The following is a 21,734-nucleotide window of genomic DNA, read 5'->3' as shown; positions in this document are numbered from 1 at the left end:
GGGAACTGAGGGCTAGTCTTCCACGGAGATTTCAACTCGTATTTACATACATGACTAAGTATGACTCTAAGACATATTGGATGGTATGATAACATAAATGTACCTTTGTGGAACTCTCTGTACACAGTGAGTCCATTTATCCAACTGAAATGCAATATCTACATTAATCTGTAGCCTTCATTCTCAAGACATGTAAACACCAACACACTGAATAAAGGGGGAGGTAGATATTTATTTACTTTGGAGCATGATGTACAACTTGCCATGGGACAAGGGTTAAGGTTGGAAAATCTTGTCCAGAGGCACAGTGAAAACCCCAGAAAAGGGTGCTGTGGAGTGTGTCTGGAGCTTGACAACCACAGTGTGTTCTGTGCCAGTTCTTCCAGGAGAAAGAGTGTATGCCCAGTCCTTCCCAGTCCCAGGAGTGGCAGGTATTGTGACTGTGGAGAGCATCAGCCATTCAGTTTGTGTAGAACCTACGGCTGTAGTCCCTGAGTGCCTTGGCCATGAGTGGAGCAGGTCTCTTAGCTGGCGCCTTTTTGGGGCCTTTTGCTCCAGAGGGCAGGCAGGAAAGCTTCTGGGATCCTGGATGGGCAGGTGCCTCAGGAAGACTGTGGGAAGTTGGTACTGTATCACCCCTTCTGGGTCCAAGCTCCCCTTGTTGACCTGGGCTCTTGTGCTGGGTATGGAAGGAGATCATGGTTGTCTGTCTCGCTTGCAGCCTCTTGGCCATTGAGCTTTGGATGCGGGCTCTGAGGGCCTGCAGCCTCTCCTCTTGGGACTCCTGAAGACACAGGTGTGCAGAGGGCTTAGTCAAGCTCGGTCTTTGCTTGCTAGTCTGCGTCTGGCACTGTGTCTTCTCCTTGGACTGCCCAGGCTCAGTTTCTTCTTGGGCCGATTGTCCGAGACTAGCATTCCTGATGCCAGCCGAGGGCTTCCCAAGGAGCCCTGGGTGGGATTCCTGAGGACAAGAGTCTGCTGGAAGACAACCTGAATAGACTGGCGTTTTGTTGTTCTTTCTGAGATACCAGCCCCTAGGTGACGCTTCTCCATCCAGCTGAGAGGAAGAAGGCTGCGGGACACCATCCACAGCAAGGCAGGTTTTACCACTGCACCGAGAGTCTGGGCTAGCACAGTCAGCCATGGGACTCTGGACCTTGGATACTTGAGAATCACCTCGACGAATCTTTGCGGGAGGCCTCCGAGCTTCCTCAAGCCAGGGGAGTTCACTCTTCCTCTTGCATGGTGGTGGGACCTGTAGAAGGAGATCAGCATTCAGAATTGAGGCAATCCAACACCCAACCTGTCCCAGTGGCTTCCTCCCACTCCCGGGGGCCTGAAGAGTGTAGTTTCTTTGCCCCCCAATCACAAGCCACTTGTGTTTCTCTGACACAGGCCCTGGCTTTCTGGAGAGAGGCTTGGCTCCCTCATGCTCAAAGGCCCCTCACGCTCAAAGGCTCCTCAAAGCTCGCACCCTGGATTCCTACCTGCCCTGGGTCCTGGACAGCTGGCTGCTGCTCAGAGCTCCTGTTTTCTGCTGGATCCAGGCTTGGACTCCTGGGCGTCTGTGGGTGAAAATCTCTGTTGGATTTGCAGCTAGGGCTCAGGCAATGGATCCAGCCTGGGTTGCATTTGCTGAGCCCAAAAAATACCTGTCCCCCAGCAACTCGGCTTACCTGGAATATTTGCTCCTGGTTTGTCTCTTGTAGACTAGTGCTCTGATGCACTGTCCTGTGGCTCCTCAGCAATCCAAAGTCCAGGGAGTCTTGCTCTTGTTGGGGTCCCAGCACGAACCCCGGTGACCACTTGTCTACTAGGTCCTTAACAAAGCGGAGCAGGAGCTTCTGATTCTTCAACGTCTTTATGGTCTTTCTGAAGCCAATCTCTGCCAGGCTGTCGCACAGGATAGGCACAGAAGACAGTTTCTTCAGTGTTTTGTAGATCTTTCCTGGGTCGCTCTCTCGACACAGACAGTTCATGATCTCCTGCAGGGCGCCTGCCTGAGAGCCTGGTTCCATGTCCACTGCCAAGGACACGAAGGGACACTCTTGGTTCGATCAGCACACTCGACCCAACTCTAAGTGCCCTGCCTCTAGTGAGCTGTGTGCTGTCCTGAGCAGACCACAAGTTCAGAGAGAGGCCAACCGCCTAGTGCTCCTTTCCTCTCTTTGATTTGCCATTTTATACCTTAGGCTGGCAGGTGGAACCTGGGCCACACCTCCTCCTCACTACGTCAGTTACTGACTGGTCCATTATGCAAATAGATGCATTCCTAGAGCCTTGTTCAAAGTGGCAGTCTAAGTAGGTCAAGGTCATACACATAAGACCAGATTGAATCAAAGTAATCGAAGAAAAACTGTGGGGAGGGTGGAATACATGGGCACACGGAAAGTATACTGAATAAAACACCAATGGCTTCTGCTCTATGATCAAGAGTAGACCAATGGGACCTCATATCAATTCAAAGTCTCTGCAAGCAAAGGACACTGTCCTTAAGACCAAACAGCAGCCAACAGTTTGGGAGAAGATCTTTACCAATCCTACATGCAATAGATGCCCTATATCCAAAAGACTCAAAGAACTCAAATAGTTACACTCCAGAGAATTAAATAACTCTCTTTAAAATGGGGTGCAGAGCTAAACAAGAATTCTCATCTGAGGAACATCTAATGGCTGAGAAGAACCTACAGATATGTGCAACATCCTTAGGCATCAGGGAAATGCAGATCTCCAAAAATAATAATAATAATAATAATAAAATTAAATTAAAAAAGAACAAGAAAAAAGAAAGAATAGACCACGGAGATTCCGTAAGAGGGCAGTCAGAATGGCTGAGATCAAAAACTCAGAGTATAAGAGTTGCTGGTGAGGATGTGGGGAAGCCTAGACACACCCTCTAAAATAAGTGGCTCTCTAAGCTGGAACAACCACTCTGGAAATCACTTGGGAGTTTCCTCAGAAAATTAGAGATTGAATTACCTGAGGCCCAAGCTATACCAATCCTAGAATACACCGAGAAGATGCTCCAAACTTTGCAATGGACATTTGATCCACTATGTTCATAGCAGCATTGATTAGAATACCCAGAAGCTGGAAAGATATCAGGTGTCCATCAACAGAGGAAGGGATAAAGAAAATGTGGGGCATATTAAAAATTGAATAATTACTATGCTACTAACAAAAAGCAAATCATGACATTCTAGTGCAAATGGATGGAACAAGAAATTATCCTCAGGGAGGTAAACCAAACACACGCACAAACACACAAATAAAACAAAAGAAAACGAAACAAAACAAAACAAAAGGAAAAACCAATAGAAACAAACCTACAATAACCTCAATAACAACCACAACATAACATACTCTTCACTCCCTTAGAAATGGATAGCAGACCAAGCTTGGAGTAGCCAGGATATAGTCCATACAATACTAGAACCTTAAGAGGAAGGACTACCAAAGTGAGGATGTTTCCGTGCTTTTAGAAGTGGGAACCAATAATTTATTAGGAGGTGTAGTGAAAAATTGTGTGTGTCAAACTGACATAAGCTGGCATTATCCCAGAGAACAGAGAACCAGTTGAGGAAATGCCTCATGAGACACAGGTGTAAGGCATTTCAACAACTAGGAACAACAAAGGAGGACACAGCTCAGTGTGAGTGGTATCATCCCTGGGGTGTTAGTCTTTCTTCCCTAAGATAGCAAGCTGAGTAAGTTAGGGGCCATAAGTCAGTAACAAACCTGCCGCCAGGGCCTCAGTATCAGCTTCTGCTTTCTGACCTGCTTGAGTTCGAGTCTTGACTTCCTTTGGTGCTGAATAAACCCTTTCCTCCCCAACTTGCTTCTTGGTCATGATGTTTGTGTGGGAATAAAAACCCTAACTAAGATGGGAAAACTGGAAAACTCCCTCTAGGGAAATGGGAAAGCATGGTTGGATGGGCAGGCACCCACCTTGCTAGAACAAAAGGAAGACAAAATGGATAGGGGACTTATTTGAAAATTAAATGCAGAACTGGATAATATTTGAAATGGATATATAATATATACAATAAAAATGATTTAATAAAACGAACCAACACAAGATAGAAAAAGAAATAAAAACAGAAGGAAAGAAGAAATGATAGAAATAAGTAAAAAAAAAGGAACAGAAAGAGACCATTAAAAGAAGAAAACAAATATGGAATGAAGAAAGAAGTTACAAAGGAAGGATGGAATAAAAGAAGGTAAAGGTTAGAAAGGAACAACTAGAATAACAAACAGAACAACAACAGGATGCAGTCTACTCTCCTCACAGTTTTCTGCACAACGCAAAACGTCATGGAAGCCTTTTGACAAAGCTATTTGAGCCTTCCTAGGGCAAGGATTTTTTCTGTGGAGGCCAACTTTCTTAAGCAACAAAGTGCTGCAAGCCTCTCTTGTCTTCTAATACCTTCCTTCTCCCCACATCTCCTGGCCATGGCTTTCCCCACAGGTACAAAGACCAAAAGCCAAGCCACACCTTTGCATTTCCATTTTGACATTGGCCACCTGTGTCTCCACTTGCTGGGTTGTCAGGAGATTGCCCTTCATTTTGATTGAATCTCCTTCTGCTTGCCTCTCTGCCACTTTCGGTCTGTCTCTTTTTTCTTCTCTATGAATGTTTATCTCCTTTTTGAAACTCCCTGTGACTACTCAATACTTCTTTTCTCAATAGGTAGACACGTACCTGGTTTTCTCCATGGCTTTTTTTCACATGACCTTGGATCCAAAGCACTATCACAGGTATGGACTAAGGCTGGGTGTCCGTGTACCAGTGCATTTCCCGTAATAGGAGAGAAAATCGGCAAACTTTGGCCCACTTTGCTCCTCATCTGGACATGCAGGTTATCTCTTTCTGTATCTTCTTTCTTCTTACTCTCATCTGTGTGCGTTTTCATGCCTCTTGTGAATTTTCACTAAAATAATCATAACTCTAACATATAAACGAACACAAACAAACCTAACAAAACACACACACCCACAGGCAGGGAAACACACACACACACACACACACACACACACACACACACACACTAACCCACAGACACACACACACACTAACCCACAGACACAATCACTCAATTTAGACTGGTTTCATTTTATTTTGTTTTGTTTTTACCTTTAATATATCTGAGATTCACTAAATTATCTAGATTGTAGGAATGGAGGGCTAGTCTTCCACGGAGATTTCAACTCGTATTTACATACATGACTAAGTATGACTCTAAGACATATTGGATGGTATGATAACATAAATGTACCTTTGTGGAACTGTCTGTACAGAGTGAGTCCATTTATCCATCGGAAATGCAATATCTACATTTATCTGTAGCCATCATTCTCAAGACATGTAAACACCAACACACTGAATAAAGGGGGAGGTAGATATTTATTTACTTTGGAGCATGATGTACAACTTGCCATGGGACAAGGGTTCAGGTTGGAAAATCTTGTCCAGAGGCACAGTGAAAACTCCAGAAAAGGGTGCTATGGAGTGTGTCTGGAGCTTGACAACCACAGTGTGTTCTGTGCCACTTCTTCCAGGAGAAAGATTGTATGCCCAGTCCTTCCCAGTCCCAGGAGTGGCAGGTATTGTGACTGTGGAGAGCATCAGCCATTCAGTTTGTGTAGAACCTACGGCTGTAGTCCCTGAGTGCCTTGGCCATGAGTGGAGCAGGTCTCTTAGCTGGCGCCTTTTTGGGGCCTTTTGCTCCAGAGGGCAGGCAGGAAAGCTTCTGGGATCCTGGATGGGCAGGTGCCTCAGGAAGACTGTGGGAAGTTGGTACTGTATCACCCCTTCTGGGTCCAAGCTCCCCTTGTTGACCTGGGCTCTTGTGCTGGGTATGAAAGGAGATCATGGTTGTCTGTCTCACTTGCAGCCTCTTGGCCATTGAGCTTTGGATGCGGGCTCTGAGGGCCTGCAGCCTCTCCTCTTGGGACTCCTGAAGACATAGGTGTGCAGAGGGCTTAGTCAAGCTCGGTCTTTGCTTGCTAGTCTGCGTCTGGCACTGTGTCTTCTCCTTGGACTGCCCAGGCTCAGTTTCTTCTTGGGCCGATTGTCGGAGACTAGCATTCCTGATGCCAGCCGAGGGCTTCCCAAGGAGCCCTGCGTGGGATTCCTGAGGACAAGAGTCTGCTGGAAGACAACCTGAATAGACTGGCGTTTTGTTGTTCTTTCTGAGATACCAGCCCCTAGGTGACGCTTCTCCATCCAGCTGAGAGGAAGAAGGCTGCGGGACACCATCCACAGCAAGGCAGGTTTTACCACTGCACCGAGAGTCTGGGCTAGCACAGTCAGCCATGGGACTCTGGATTTTGGATACTTGAGAATCACCTCGACGAATCTTTGCGGGAGGCCTCCGAGCTTCCTCAAGCCAGGGGAGTTCACTCTTCCTCTTGCATGGTGGTGGGACCTGTAGAAGGTGATCAGCATTCAGAATTGAGGCAATCCAACACCCAACCTGTCCCAGTGGCTTCCTCCCACTCCCGGGGGCCTGATGAGTGTAGTTTCTTTGCCCCCCAATCACAAGCCACTTGTGTTTCTCTGACACAGGCCTTGGCTTTCTGGAGAGAGGCTTGGCTCTCTCATGCTCAAAGGCCCCTCATGCTCAAAGGCTCCTCAAAGCTCGCACCCTGGATTCCTACCTGCCCTGGGTCCTGGACAGCTGGCTGCTGCTCAGAGCTCCTGTTTTCTGCTGGATCCAGGCTTGGACTCCTGGGCGTCTGTGGGTGAAAATCTCTGTTGGATTTGCAGCTAGGGCTCAGGCAATGGATCCAGCCTGGGTTGCATTTGCTGAGCCCAAAAAATACCTGTCCCCCAGCAACTCGGCTTACCTGGAATATTTGCTCCTGGTTTGTCTCTTCTAGACTAGTGCTCTGATGCGCTGTCCTGTGGCTCCTCAGCAATCCAAAGTCCAGGGAGTCTAGCTCTTGTTGGGGTCCCAGCACGAACCCCGGTGACCACTTGTCTACTAGGTCCTTAACAAAGCGGAGCAGGAGCTTCTGATTCTTCAACGTCTTTATGGTCTTTCTGAAGCCAATCTCTGCCAGGCTGTTGCACAGGATAGGCACAGAAGACAGTTTCTTCAGTGTTTTGTAGATCTTTCCTGGGTCGCTCTCTTGACACAGACAGTCGAGGATCTCCTGCAGGGCGCCTGCCTGAGAGCCTGGTTCCATGTCCACTGCCAAGGACACGAAGGGACACTCTTGGTTCGATCAGCACACTCGACCCAACTCATCCGTGCCCTGCCTCTATTGAGCTAGCTGTGTGCTGTCCTGAGCAGACCACAAGTTCAGAGAGAGGCCAACCGCCTAGTGCTCCTTTCCTCTCTTTGATTTGCCATTTTATACCTTAGGCTGGCAGGTGGAACCTGGGCCACACCTCCTCCTCACTATGTCAGTTACTGACTGGTCCATTATGCAAATAGATGCATTCCTAGAGCCTTGCTCAAAGTGGCAGTCTAAGTAGGTCAAGATCATACACATAAGACCAGATTGAATCAAAGTAATCGAAGAAAAAGTGTGGGGAGGGTCGAATACATGGGCACACGGAAAGTATACTGAATAAAACACCAATGGCTTCTGCTCTATGATCAAGAATAGACCAATGGGACCTCATATCAATTCAAAGTCTCTGCAAGCAAAGGACACTGTCATTAAGACCAAACAGCAGCCAACAGTTTGGGAGAAGATCTTTACCAATCCTACATACAATAGATGCCCTATATCCAAAAGATTCAAAGAACTCAAATAGTTACACTCCAGAGAATTAAATAACTCTCTTTAAAATGGGGTGCAGAGCTAAACAAGAATTCTCATCTGAGGAACATCTAATGGCTGAGAAAAACCTACAGATATGTGCAACATCCTTAGGCATCAGGGAAATGCAGATCTCCAAAAATAATAATAATAATAATAAAATTAAATTAAAAAAAAACAAGAAAAAAGAAAGAAAAGACCACGGAGATTCTGTAAGAGGGCAGTCAGAATGGCTGAGATCAAAAACTCAGATTATAACAGTTGCTGGTGAGCATGTGGAGAAGCCGAGACACACTTCCAAAATCAGTGGCACTCCAAGCTGGAACAACCACTCTGGTTATCATTTGGGAATTTCCTCAGAAAATTAGAAATTGAATCACCTGAGGCCCAAGCTATACAAATCCTAGACATACACCAAGATGATGCTCCAACCTTTACAATGGACATTTGATCCACTATGTTCATAGCAGCATTGATTATAATACCCAGAAGCTGGAAAGATATGAGGTGTCCATTAACTGAGGAATAGATAAAGAAAATGTCAGACATATTCAAAATGAACAAAGAAAAAATACTAAGCTATTAAAAACAAGGAATTCATGAAATTCAAGTGGAAATGGATGGAATAAGAAATTATCCCAAGGGAGGTAAACCAAACACACAAGCAAACACACAAACAAAAAAATTCAATAGAAACAAACCTACAATAACCACAACAACAACAACAACCACAACCACAAAAAAGCTTAATATTCATTCTTGTAGAAATGGATGTAGAACAAAGCGTGGAATAGTCAGGATATAGTTTATATAATACATGAACCTCAAAAAGAAGGAGAACCGGCACTCAAGTAGCATGTTGCATGTGTTCCAGACAAAGCCCAGATCTGAAGGGACCAGGTCAACAGCTCCCTGAACCCAAATCATGTGGGAGGGAGGGCTAAATCTTCAGACTGTCATACATGCCTGGGAAGCCAGAAGAGACTACACTCTGCCCACATTTCTGACTTCTGAAGAGAACCCCTAATGCCATCTGGGACCCTTGTGCACAGGGGCCTGACCATAGGCGGGGCAGGCCATTCTTGTTGCTCCCCTTACAGAGAGCTGAAATTCAGCCCCCCAGGAGCAAATTCAGGCCAAGGACTAGAGGTAAAACGAACTTTTATGCTCCAAGTGACCTGCCTGGGTGACTCAGGACACACAGAGAAAAAATTCTTCTTGGACTGGACACTTCTGGTTTTTAGCTAGAGCCTGAACCTCCTGAGCCCTGTCCACAGCTCCCTGCTCCCAAACCCTGTGGGAGAGAGAGCTCACCGCCAAGACAGGTGGGCAATCCAGAGACTGCAGAGCAGGAGAGACCTCTAGTGCTGCCCACCCCTGCCCACATAACTGTCCCAAGAGGAAACTGTATGGGGCCTCTGGGAACAGGAAGATAGGGGCACTCAAGCGACACGTCCCTACGGTCCAGACACTGCCTGGATCTAAAGGGACCCAGTCAACAGCTCCCAAGACTCATGGTAAGTAGAGCTAAAGCTTTAGAGGGGCAGACATGCCTGGGAAGCCAGAAGAGACTACACTCTGCCTACACTTCTGACTCCAGAGGAAAACATCTAATGCCATCTGGTACCCTAGTGCACAGGGTCCCAACAAAAGGCAGGGCATGCCCTTCTGTGTGCTGCCCTCTTGGAGAGCTGAAACAGAGGCCCCCAGGAGCGAATTCAGGCCAGGGACCAGAGATAAGACCAATTTTCTGCTCCAAGTGACCTGCCTGGTGGACTAAAGACACATGCCCACAGTAACAACTGAAGACTAGTAGACAGGAAAGACTACACACCCGAAAGCAGAACACTCTGTAACCATAACTGGCTAAAAGAAAACAAGAAAACAGGTCTACAGCACTCCTGACACACAGGCCTATAGGACAGTCTAGCCACTGTCAGAAATAGCAGAACAAAGTGATACCAGAGACAGTCTGATGGGGAGAGGCAAGCGCAGGAACCCAAGCAACAGAAACCAAGACTACAGGGCATCATCAGAGCCCAATTCTCCCACCAAAGCAAACACTGAATATCCAAACACACCAGAAAAGCAAGATCTAGATTTAAAATCATATTTGATCATGATGCTGGAGGACTTCAAGAAAGACATGAAGAACTCCCTTAGAGAAATGCAGGAAAACATAAATAAACAAGTTGAAGCCTATAGAGAGGAATCACAAAAATCCCTGAAAAAATTCCAGGAAAACACAATCAAACAGTTCAAGGAATTAAAAATGGAAATAGAAGCAATGAAGAAAGAACACAGGGAAACAACCCTGGATATAGAAAACCAAAGTAAGAGACAAGGAGCTGTAGATATGAGCTTCACTAACAGAATACAAGAGATGGAAGAGAGAATCTCAGGAGCAAAAGATTCCATAGAAATCATCAACTCAACTGTCAAAGATAATGTAAAATGGAAAAAGCTACTGGTCCAAAACATACAGGAAGTCCAGGACTCAATGAGAAGATCAAACTAAGGATAATAGGTATAGAAGAGAGTGAAGACTCCAAGCTCAAAGAACCAGTACATATCTTCAACAAAAGCATAGAAGAAAATTTCCCTAACCTAAAGAAAGAGATGCCCATAAACATAAAAGAAGCCTACAGAACTCCAAATAGATTGGACCAGAAAAGAAACTCCTCCCATCACATAATAGTCAAAACACCAAATGCACAAAATAAAGAAAGAATATTAAAAGCAGTAAGGGAAAAAAGGTCAAGTAACATATAAAGACAGACCTATCAGAATTACACCAGACTTCTCGCCAGAGACTATGAAAGTCAGAAGATCCTGGACAGATGTCACACAGACCCTAAGAGAACAAAAATACTGTCCTAGGTTACTCAGTGGTCTCACCTCCCCAATAAAAAGACATAGATTAACAAACTGGATACGCAATGAGGATCCTGCATTCTGCTGCCTACAAGAAACACACCTCAGAGACAAAGACAGACACTACCTCAGAATGAAAGGCTGGAAAACAACTTTCCAAGCAAATGGTCTGAAGAAGCAAGCTGGAGTAGCCATTCTAATATCGAATAAAATCGATTTTCAACTAAAAGTCATCAAAAAAGATAAGGAAGGACACTTCATATTCATCAAAGTAAAAATCCACCAAGATGAACTCTCAATCCTAAATATCTATGCTCCAAATACAAGGGCACCTATGTACATAAAAGAAACCTTACTAAAGCTCAAAAGACACATTGTACCTCATACAATAATAGTAGAAGATTTCAACACCCCATTCTCATCAATGGACAGGTCATGGAAACAGAAATTAAACAGAGACATAGACAGACTACGAGAAGTCATGAACCAAATGGACTTAACAGATATTTATAGAACATTCTATCCTAATGCAAAAGGATATACATTCTTCTCACCACCTCATGGTACTTTCTCCAAAATTGACCATATAATTGGTCAGAAAACAGGCCTCAACAGAAACAGAAAGACAGAAATAATCCCATTCATCTTATCAGACCTCCACGGGCTAAAGCTGGTCTTCAATAACAATAAGGGAAGAACGCGGACATGTACATGGAAGTTGAACAATGCTCTACTCAATGATAACCTGGTGAAGAAAGAAGTAAAGAAAGAAATTAAAGACTTCTTAGAATTTAATGAAAATGAAGGTACAACATACCCAAACTTATGGGACACAATGAAAGCTGTGCTAAGAGGAAAACTCATAGCTCTGAGCACCTGCAGAAAGAAACAGGAGAGAGCATATGTCAGCAGTTTGACAGCACACCTAAAAGCTCTAGAACAAAAAGAAGCAAATACAGCCAGGAGGAGTAGAAGGCAGGAAATAATCAAACTCAGAGCTGAAATCAACCAAGTAGAAACAAAAAGGGCCATAGAAAGAATCAAGAGAACCAAAAGTTGGTTCTTTGAGAAAGGCAACAAGATAGAGAAACCCTTAGCCAGACTAATGAGGGGACACAGAGAGTGTGCAAATTTGTCGCACCCACCTCGTCCGGCAAGGAAGACGCAACACCGTCGGATCCTTGTCAACAGCCTTTATTGCAGGACACCTTCATTGCTGATACGGGGACCTCAAGCAGCAAAATCGCTTGCCTTATATACACAACAGTATGCTAATAATCCTTCAGGGATTGGCGGGGCACGGGTCACCCCACTATCACTCCACTGTCATCCCACTACACCCCACTACTTGTCCTCCAGGGATTGGCACAGAATAAATCACCTCACTAGCATGGTACAGCCCCTCATTAGCATATTACTGGCCAACTGACACCAGGTGCAAAACCTGCACATGCGCAGTACCATTGTTCACCACTGGAGGGTGCCCTACATCTCACCCTTTTTTGTTTAATAAAATGACTGGTCTAGATCTGGGTGTCACCTCAATCTTGTCATTGGTTCTGTCTTAGGTCGTTCTCATCCAAACTCGGCCTTACCTGTCATAGAGTTACCCTATCGCCACTGGGTCCCATGTCTTAGGTTGGTCAGAGCTCGAGAAATGTTGCCTGTCTCTGGATATAATGACTCCACATGACAGTGACAAAAATGATCTAGGGCGAACTCTTAATCTTTCAAAGAGGCCAGCCATATGTTGGGAGAAGCACCCTTCTTAATGGTGATCATAGCCTGGTAAACAACCACTTTGTGTCTGGCATGTTCTCTTTTTAAATGGCCAATAAGCCAGATACCTACTCCGCATCCCAGGAGGACAATAGCTCCCCAGGCAAACATGCCCGCCCACTCCTAAAAAAGGGAGAAAGCATTGGTAATCCATGAGGTAAAATCTTCAACTATGATGGGGTCCAACCTAGTGCTGTTGAGGACAGCAATCTGCATCAGCAATTGTCTTGATAGTTGCTCTGCATTCATGGACCAGTTTCCTTTCAGATAATTCGAAATTTCTTTGCTCTGTTGAAAATGCTGAGAAAAGTTAGCTTGCAAAGGAATAATGCAGAAACCTCTAAGGGTGGAAACGCAAGACAGCTGCGTCATATGACACAGTGCTTCAATTTGTTTTTGAACTAAATCTATCCTTTGATTAGCTAATAGAAAGCCAGATGCCAAATGGGTACATTGCTCACATTAGAGCTTATAACTGGCATGGGTACTGGCCACGATCTCACAATAGCCCACAAGATGAGTGAATCAACCTGGATTACCATTCGAGTAATAGTAGGGTTCGTAGTCTCATCTTCAGGAAGAGCAGAAGGCAATCTTCAAGTCAAGTGCTCAGGTACCCAAATTGGATTTTCTTGATTCTGTGGAAAAACACAAATTGCTCCCCTAGATCTCGAAATCAGGGGATCTGGGCCAAGCCACTCATCAGTTAAGACATCCTTCCATTTTACTTCTGTATTAGTTATAGGTGTAATAGTAGCATGGCGATCTGCGGCAGAGCGGCCATGTGCATCCAAAATTAAGAAATTTAGAGTAAAAAGAGCCAAACAAAAGTTGTTCTTTTGGTGTTCGGCTGCTGGCAATTCCCTCTTTTTGTTTTTGTATAAGCTCTTTTAAGGTATGATGCACTCTTTCCACAATTCCTTGACCCTGAGGATTGTATGGTAATCCTGTAGTATGACCCACCTGCATCCAGTCTCCAAAACACCAAGTCTATCCTTCATGCTACAAGTTTTGACTGCCAATTCCTACATATGAATGCATGATGGTGCGTTCTCCAATACCCCAACAAAGAGACATTGCCTTAAAATATTTTAGAAGCCTGGTTTCTAGGATAAGATTTCTATAAAAAAATCATCTCAATTTAGACCTGTTTCCCTAGATTGGCTCATCCCACATGTTGTCTAGAATGACTCCATCCAAATTTACCAGTTTTATGTCAACTTTCTGTTACCAATGTTACATTTTTTTAACCATATCCAATAACTTAAAAGCCAATAGTCCATAACCAAGGCACGTAGAGAATATACATTTAAAACCAATCAGAAAACAAAATTGAAGTGGCTACACATATCTTAGCTACAGGTGTAAGGCTCCAAGGGCTGATTGAAACTGCTTTTTGAAGAGAAGCACCTTGTCACCTGCTAAATCTCCTTGAGACCAGGAATCCAAGTAGGCACACTCTATACAATTCTCAAGACAAAAGTCTATCTTTTTGTTTGATTCTCCTGAATAAATTTTTCAGGTGGTCTACCTCTATCAAATCTGATCAGTATGACTCTGTGAGGTTTCCAGAGCCTAATCACATACCTAGCAATAGCCTCAACTTCAGCCACAACAAAAGCTGCACTGACCCCATTTTTTTAATCTCTGCCTTCTCTCTGTTCCTTTTATCTCCTTTTCTTTTCTTTTTTTCTTTCGAGACCTTTTCTCCCTCCGACGTACTTTCTTGTTGCTCTGCAAGGACCCTCTGAACTGTCCTAACGGCTCTAACAGCTTCCTCACATCATTTATCCTCTAAGCAGGCAGGGACCATTCGCCAAAGAGGTTTTGGTTCTGGCTTAAGCTTGCCATCTGTGGTTTCTCTATCCCACACAAAGAAAAAAAGAAACAAAATTACAAGCCCTACCCACAAAGGATCAATTGGAAACAACATTGCCGTAGTTCTCAAACCTTTCCACCTCTATACCAAGGCTTTCAACTTCACAAACCTCTTGGCCTCTATACCAAGGCTTTCAACTTCACTAACCTCTCGGCCTCTATACCAAGGCTTTCAACTTCTCTGCTTACCTCCAGAGAATTTTATTCATCGTCTCTGCTTACCTCCAGAGAACCTTATCTTCCCTTATCTGGGAAGTTTCCGATGTCGCCATCCTGAAGCTGAAGACTTCTGGGTCCACGAGAATATTCTCGGGTCGCCGTACAGGGCCACCAGGTGTAATGCTACAGTATGCTAATAATCCTTCAGGGATTGGCGGGGCACGGGTCACCCCACTATCACTCCACTGTCATCCCACTACACCCCACTACTTGTCCTCCAGGGATTGGCACAGAATAAATCACCTCACTAGCATGGTACAGCCCCTCATTAGCATATTACTGGCCAACTGACACCAGGTGCAAAACCTGCACATGCGCAGTACCATTGTTCACCACTGGAGGGCGCCCTACACAAATTAACAAAATCAGAAATGAGAAGGGAGACATAACTACAGAATCAGAGGAAATTCAAAAAATTAGATCCTACTACAAAAGCCTATATTCAACAAAACTTGAAAATCTGGAGGAAATGGACAATTTCCTAGATAGATATCAGGCACTGAAGTTAAATCAGGAACAGATAAACCATTTAAACAACCCCATAAATCCTAAGGAAATAGAAGCAGTCATTAAAGTTCTCCCCACCAAAAGGAACCCAGGTCCAAATGGGTTTAGTACAGAATTCTATCAGACCTTCATAGAAGACCTCACACCAATACTATCCAAACTATTCCACAAAATTGAAACAGATGGAGCACTGCCGAATTCCTTCTATGAAGCCACAATTACTCTTAAACCTAAATCACACAAAGACCCAACATAGAAAGAGAACTTCAGACCAATTTCCCTTATGAATATCGATGCAAAAATACACAATAAAATATTTTTTTATCTTTATTAACTTGAGTATTTCTTATTTACATTTTGATTGTTATTCTCCTTCCAGGTTTCCAGGTCAACATCCCCCTAACTCCTCCCATTCCCCTTCTCTATGGGTATTCCCCTCCCGATCTTCCCCCCATGACCGCCCTCCCCCCAACAATCATGTTCACTGGGGGTTCAGTCTTGGCAAGACCAAGGGCTTCCCCTTCCACTGGTGCTCTTACTAGGCTATTCATTGCTACCTATGAGTTTGGAGCCCAGGGTCAGTCCATGTACAGTCTTTGGGTAGTGGCTTAGCCCCTGGAAGCTCTGCTTGGTTTTCATTGTTGTTCATATGTTGTCTCAAGCCCTTTCAAGTCCTTTCAGTCCTTTCTCTAATTCAATCAACGGGGGTCCTGTTCTCAGTTCAGTGGTTTAATGATGGCATTCACCTATGTATGAGATATATTCTGGCTATGTCTCTCAGTAGAGATCGACATCCGTTTCCTGTCAGCCTGCATTTCTTTGCTTCATCCATCTTATCTAGTTTGGTGGCCTACTTGATCATGGTGGATGATTGTTTTGATGTGCTCTTGGATTCAGTTTGCAAGAACTTTATTGAGTATTTTTGTGCCTATATTCATAAGGGAAATTGGTCTGAAGTTCTCTTTCTTTGTTGGGTCTTTGTGTGGTTTAGGTATAAGAGTAATTGTGGATTCATAGAAGGAATCCTGTAGCGCTCCATTTGTTTCAATTTTGTAGAAGAGTTTGGATAGTATTGGTACGATGTCTTCTATGAAGGTCTTATAGATGTCTCCACTGAACCCATTTGGACCTGGGCTCTTTCTGGTGGGGAGACCTTTAATGACTGCTTCTATTCCTTTAGGAGTTATGGGGTTGTTTACATGGTTTATCTGTTCCTGATTTAACTTCAGTACCTGATATCTGTCTAGGAAATTGTCCATTTCCTTCAGAGTTTCAAGTTTTATTGAATATAGGCTTTTGTAGTAGGATCTGATGACTTTTTGAATTTCCTCAGATTCTGAAGTTATGTGTCCCTTTTCATTTCTAATATTGTTAATATATACACTCTCTCTGTGTCCTCTTGTTAGTCTGGCTAAGGGTTTATCTATCTTGTTGGTTTACACAAAGAATCAACTTTTGGTTCTGTTGATTCTATGTATGGTCCTCTTTGTTTCTACTTGGTTGATTTCAGCTCTGAGCTTGATTATTTTCTGCCTTCTACTCCTCCTGGCTGTATTTGCTTCTTTTTGTTCTAGAGCTTTTAGGTGTGCTGTCAAACTGCTGACATATGCTCTCTCCTGTTTCTTTCTGCAGGTGCTCAGAGCTATGAGTTTTCCTCTTAGCACAGCTTTTATTGTGTCCCATAAATTTGGGTATGTTGTACCTTCATTTTCATTAAATTCTAAGATGTCTTTTATTTCTTTATTTCTTCCTTGACCAGGTTATCATTGAGTAGAGCATTGTTCAACTTCCATGTATATGTGGGCATTCTTCCCTTATTGTTATTGAAGACAACTTTTATCTCGTAGTGGTCTTACAGGACACATGGGATTGTTTTATCTTTCTTTATCTGTTGAGGCCTATTTTATAACCAATTATATGGTCAATTTTGGAGAAAGTACCATGAGGTGGTGAGAAGAGGTATATCCTTTTGTTTTAGGATAGAATGTTCTATAAATATCTGTTAAGTCCACTTGGCTCATGACTTCTCTTAGTCTGTCTATGTCTCTGTTTAATTTCTGTTTCCATGATCTGTCCATTGATGAGAATGGGGTGTTGAAATCTTCTACTATTATTGTGTGTGGTGCAATGTGTCTTTTGAGCTTTAGTAAGGTTTCTTTTATATGTGTAGGTGCTCTTGTATTTGGAGCATAGATATTTAGGATTGAGAATTCATCTTGGTGGATTTTTCCTTTCATGCATATGATGTGACCTTCCTTATCTTTTGTAATGACTTTTGGTTGAAAATCGATTTTATTCGATATTAGAATGGCTACTCCAGCTTGCTTCTTCAGACCATTTGCTTGTAAAGTTGTTTTCCAGCCTTTCATTCTGAGGTAGTGTCTGTCTTTGTCTCTGAGGTGTGTTTCTTGTAGACAGCAGAATTCAGGGTCCTCGTTGTGTATCCCGTTTGTTAATCCATGTCTTTTTATTGGGGAATTTAGTCCAGTGATGTTGAGAGACATCAAGGAATAGTGATTGTTGCTACCTGTTATATTCATATTTGGATGTGAGATTACGTTTGTGTGCTTTTCTTCTCTTTGTTTTGTTGCCAAGATGATTAGTTTCTTGCTTTTTCTAGGGTGTAGCTTGCCTCCTTATGTTGCGGCTTTGCCATTTATTAACCTTTGTAGGGCTGGACTTGTAGAAAGATATTGTGTAAAATTGGTTTTGTCATGGAATGTCTTGGTTTCTCCATCTATGTTAATTGAGTGTTTTGCTGCATACAGGAGATCTGCTGCACCCAGGGCATCTTACACCAGAACTGGATGATCCCAGGAGAGTCACTGGACCCAGGACAGCACAGCTTGAAGAGACCTCCCAGGGGCTCTGTGGTATGCAGGACAACTGACCCAAAATCCTCCCTACAGTGTGACTGCACACAAGGAAACAGAAACCACAGTCCATTGATCAACTCCCCTACCCCCAAGAACAGCTTCCACAGGACAACAGTTTGACTGATCCTCTGAAGACCAAACAGTCTGAGGTCTCCCAGGAGATCTACTGCAGCCAGGACAACAAACCTGCAGTTTCTCTGCACCTCCAAAGACCCTCCAGTTGGAAGGCCCCACAGGAGGTCTGCTACAGTCAGGGCCACAGGCCTATCAGGAGACCTGTTGCAATCCAAGGACAAAAGAGGCAGACTGCAGACAGAGTCACTCAGACCAACAAACATGAGGGGTAGCAAGATGGTGAGAGGCAATCACAAGACTATAAGCAACAGAAGCCAATATATTTGTGCATCGTCAGAACCCAGTCCTCCCACCACAGCAAGCCCTGAATATGCCAACACACCTAAAAATCAGGAAGCTGATCTAAAATCCTATCTCATGAAGATGATAGAGTCCTTTAAAGAGGATATAAATAACTCACTGAAAGAAATACAGGAAGACACAGGTAAACAATTAGAAGCCCTTAAAGAGGAACCAAATAAATCCCTTAAAGAAATGTGGGAAAACACAATCAAACAGGTGAAGGAATTTCATAAAGCAGTCCAAGACCTTAAGATAGATGTAGAAACAATAAAGAAAGCACAAATGGAGGCAAACCTAGAAATGGAAAACCTAAGAAAGAGGTCAGAAATTATAGATATAAGTATAACCAATAGAATACAGGAGATAGAAAAAGAGAATCTCAGGTGATACTGTAGAAGAGATTGACACAACAGTCAAAGAAAATTCAAAACATAAAAACTCCTAACACAAAACATCCAGGAAAATCAGTACACAATGAAAAGACCGAATCTAAGAATAATTAGTATAGAGGAGAGCAAAGATTCCCAGCTCAAGGGACCTGAACACATCTTCAAAAAACCATAGAAGAAAATTTCCCCAACCTAAAGAAAGTGATGACCATACAGGTACAAGAAGTCTACAAAACACCAAATGGGACCAGATAAGAAAATATTTCATCATATAATAATCAAAACACTAAATGCACAGAACAAAAAAAGAATATTAAAAGCTGCAAGGGAAAAGGGCATAGTGACATACAAAGGCAGACCTATCAGAATCACACACACCAGATTTCTCAACATAGACTAAGAAAGCCAGAAAAGCCTCATCAGATGTCATGTAGACTCTAAGAGAACATAAATGGCAGCCAAGGCTAACATACCTAGCAAAACTTTCAATCAACAAAGATGAGAAACCCAAAATATTCCAGGGCAAAACCAAATTCTGTCTACCAATCCAGCTCTATAGAGGATCCCAGAAGGAAAACTCCAATACAAGGAAGATCCCTACACCAAAGATAAGAAAAAATGGATCGAACTAGAACATATATTCCTGAGTGTGGTATCTTAGACCTAAAATGACACGCATGGTATTTTCTCACTGATAAATGGATATTAGGGAAAAAAAAAACAACTGTACAGAATACCCAATATACAGTCCACAGAACTCAAAGAGGTCAACAATCTAAAGGGCCCAAGTGAGGATACCTTATTCCCCATTGGGAGGGAGAAGAAAGCAAATACAAGGGGGGGGGGAGGGAGGGAGGCACAGGTGATGGGGGTTGGGGGGAATGGGACCATGATCTGGTATTGGGTAGGGGGATAGGACTGAAGCCCTGATGGCCAGAAGAAGGAATGGAAACCAGCAACCTCAGGAGGAAGGAGAATAAGAGGACCCTCCAGAATGTATCAGAGACCTGGGAAGTGAGAGACTTTCAAGACTCAAAGGGGGGACCTTAGATGACATGTCCTACAGTGGGGAGAAGCAACTTGTTGAGCCTACCTTCAGCAGAAAGACAGGTTATCAAGCAAAGCATGGGGCTGCTATCCCACAGTCATAACTCTGACCCATAATTCTTCCTGAATGGAAGAAATTCAGGGACAGAAATGGACAAGAGCCCGAGGAAACAAAGGTCCAATGACAGACCCAAAGTGGGATCCAGCTCATGGGCAGGCCACACGACCTAACACCATTACTGAGGCTATGGGGTGCTCAAAAATGGAACCTATCATGACTGCCTTCCAAAGACCCAACAAGCAGCTGAAAGAGTCAGATGCAGATATGTACACCCAACCAATGAACAGAAGCTGCTGACCCCTCTGTTGAATTAGGACAAAGTTAGACGAAGCTGAGGAAGAGGGCAACCCTGAAGGAGGACCAGGAGTCTTAAAAGCTTGGACACCCAAGATCTCTCAGACACTGGCTCACCAACCTGGCAGCATTCACCAACTGAGATAAGGCTCCCCAACACATATATAGCACAGGAGTCCTGGGTCTGTGTTTAGTCAGAGAAGATGCACCTAACCCTCCAGAGACTGGAGGCCCCAGGAAACTTAAAGTTTTTTTGGTGTGGGGTAGAAACATCCTCATGGAGAGAAGGGGTGGGGGCAGAGAGGAGGTATGAGATGTGAAACAGTTGGAGGGTGAACTGGGAGGGGAGTATATAAGTAAATAAAAAATTAAATAAAATTAAAATAAAATAAAATTTCATCCCTCTAGAAGCAGAGACTACTATGATAGCCTGGTCTATATGTTAAGAACTTGTTTCAATCAAAGACAGGACAGGAGAAGTACCCAAGTGCCCAAAGCCCTGGACTCAATTCTTAGCACTAAAAAAACAAAAGTTGCCAAGGAATTCCTGTGATAAGAAACAAAGGAAACTTTGTAACATACTCATAGCACATTCAAGTTTAGTATGTAGATGTTAATACCTTTAAAAATTCTCAGAAAATGTGAGGGACTAAAAATACTGAGAATCTAAGTTACTGGAATTTAAACAGTAGGATGCTTAAAAGAATAAAAGTTGACCCTGAGGTAAACTGACCAGAACTATACATAAGAACAAAGATTTCTGACAGTACACAACAACCAACATTAAGAAACTTGTTCATTGAAAAGATTAAAAATTAACTGTGGGTGTTGCACACCTTTAATCCCACACTTGGAGGTAAGTGAATTTCTGTGAGTTTCATGACAATCTGGTCTACTTAGTAAATTCCAGACAATAGGCCTATATAGAAAGATCTATCTCAAATAAAATAAAAATGACTGTGAGATAAATTGATCAAGAAATAAAAACACAAATTATCTCCAACAAAAATGTAAAAGGCTCTCATTATTAAAACAGATATTTGTTAGTTCCATAATTTTTCTGTTTAGTTTCTGTCTGAATGACCTGTCTATTCTGGGAGTGGGATTTTGAAGTCTCCCACAATTAATGTATGAGTTTCAATGTGTGATTTAAGTTTTAGTAATGTTTCTTTTATGATTTTGTGTACTATTGTATTTAGGGCATACATATCCAAAGTTGAAATGTCATCTTGGTGCACTGTTCCTTTAATGAGTATGAAGTGTCCTTCGGCATATCTTTGAATTAATATTAGCTGGAAGTCTACTTTATTACATGTTAGAATGACTCCTACAGATTGCTTCTTGGGTCTTTTTACTTGGAAAATCTTTTTCCAGTCATTTATTCTGAAATAATGTCTATCTTTGATGTTGAGGTGTGTTTTTGTGTGCAGCAGAATTAGGAATCCAGTTTTTGCATTCATTTCGGCAGTCAGTGTCTTTTTATTGGTGATTGATTCCATTGATGTTGACAGACATTAAAGATAAATGATTGTTAATTGCTATCATGTGAAGCTGGTGGTGGTGGAAAATAGAGTGGGGAGGGGAAGGAAGGGAGAAATGGAAGGAGGGAGAATGGAGAGA

At 43.2% G+C, this 21,734-nt stretch overlaps 2 pseudogenes; both read right to left on the bottom strand.

Annotated features, from left to right (window-relative positions):
- Positions 1–231: 231 nt before the first annotated feature.
- On the bottom strand, positions 232–2,018 carry LOC134482561 (elongin-A2-like; annotated as a pseudogene).
- Positions 2,019–5,402: 3,384 nt separating this feature from the next.
- Positions 5,403–7,191, bottom strand: Eloa2l-ps1 (elongin A2 like, pseudogene 1; annotated as a pseudogene).
- Positions 7,192–21,734: the final 14,543 nt, after the last annotated feature.

The sequence above is a fragment of the Rattus norvegicus genome, chromosome 16, assembly GCF_036323735.1.
Source record: "Rattus norvegicus strain BN/NHsdMcwi chromosome 16, GRCr8, whole genome shotgun sequence".
In the NCBI taxonomy this organism is placed as follows: Eukaryota; Metazoa; Chordata; class Mammalia; order Rodentia; family Muridae; genus Rattus; species Rattus norvegicus.
The sequence above is the reverse complement of the archived record's forward strand: the minus strand, read 5'-3'. Positions and strand labels throughout refer to the sequence as shown.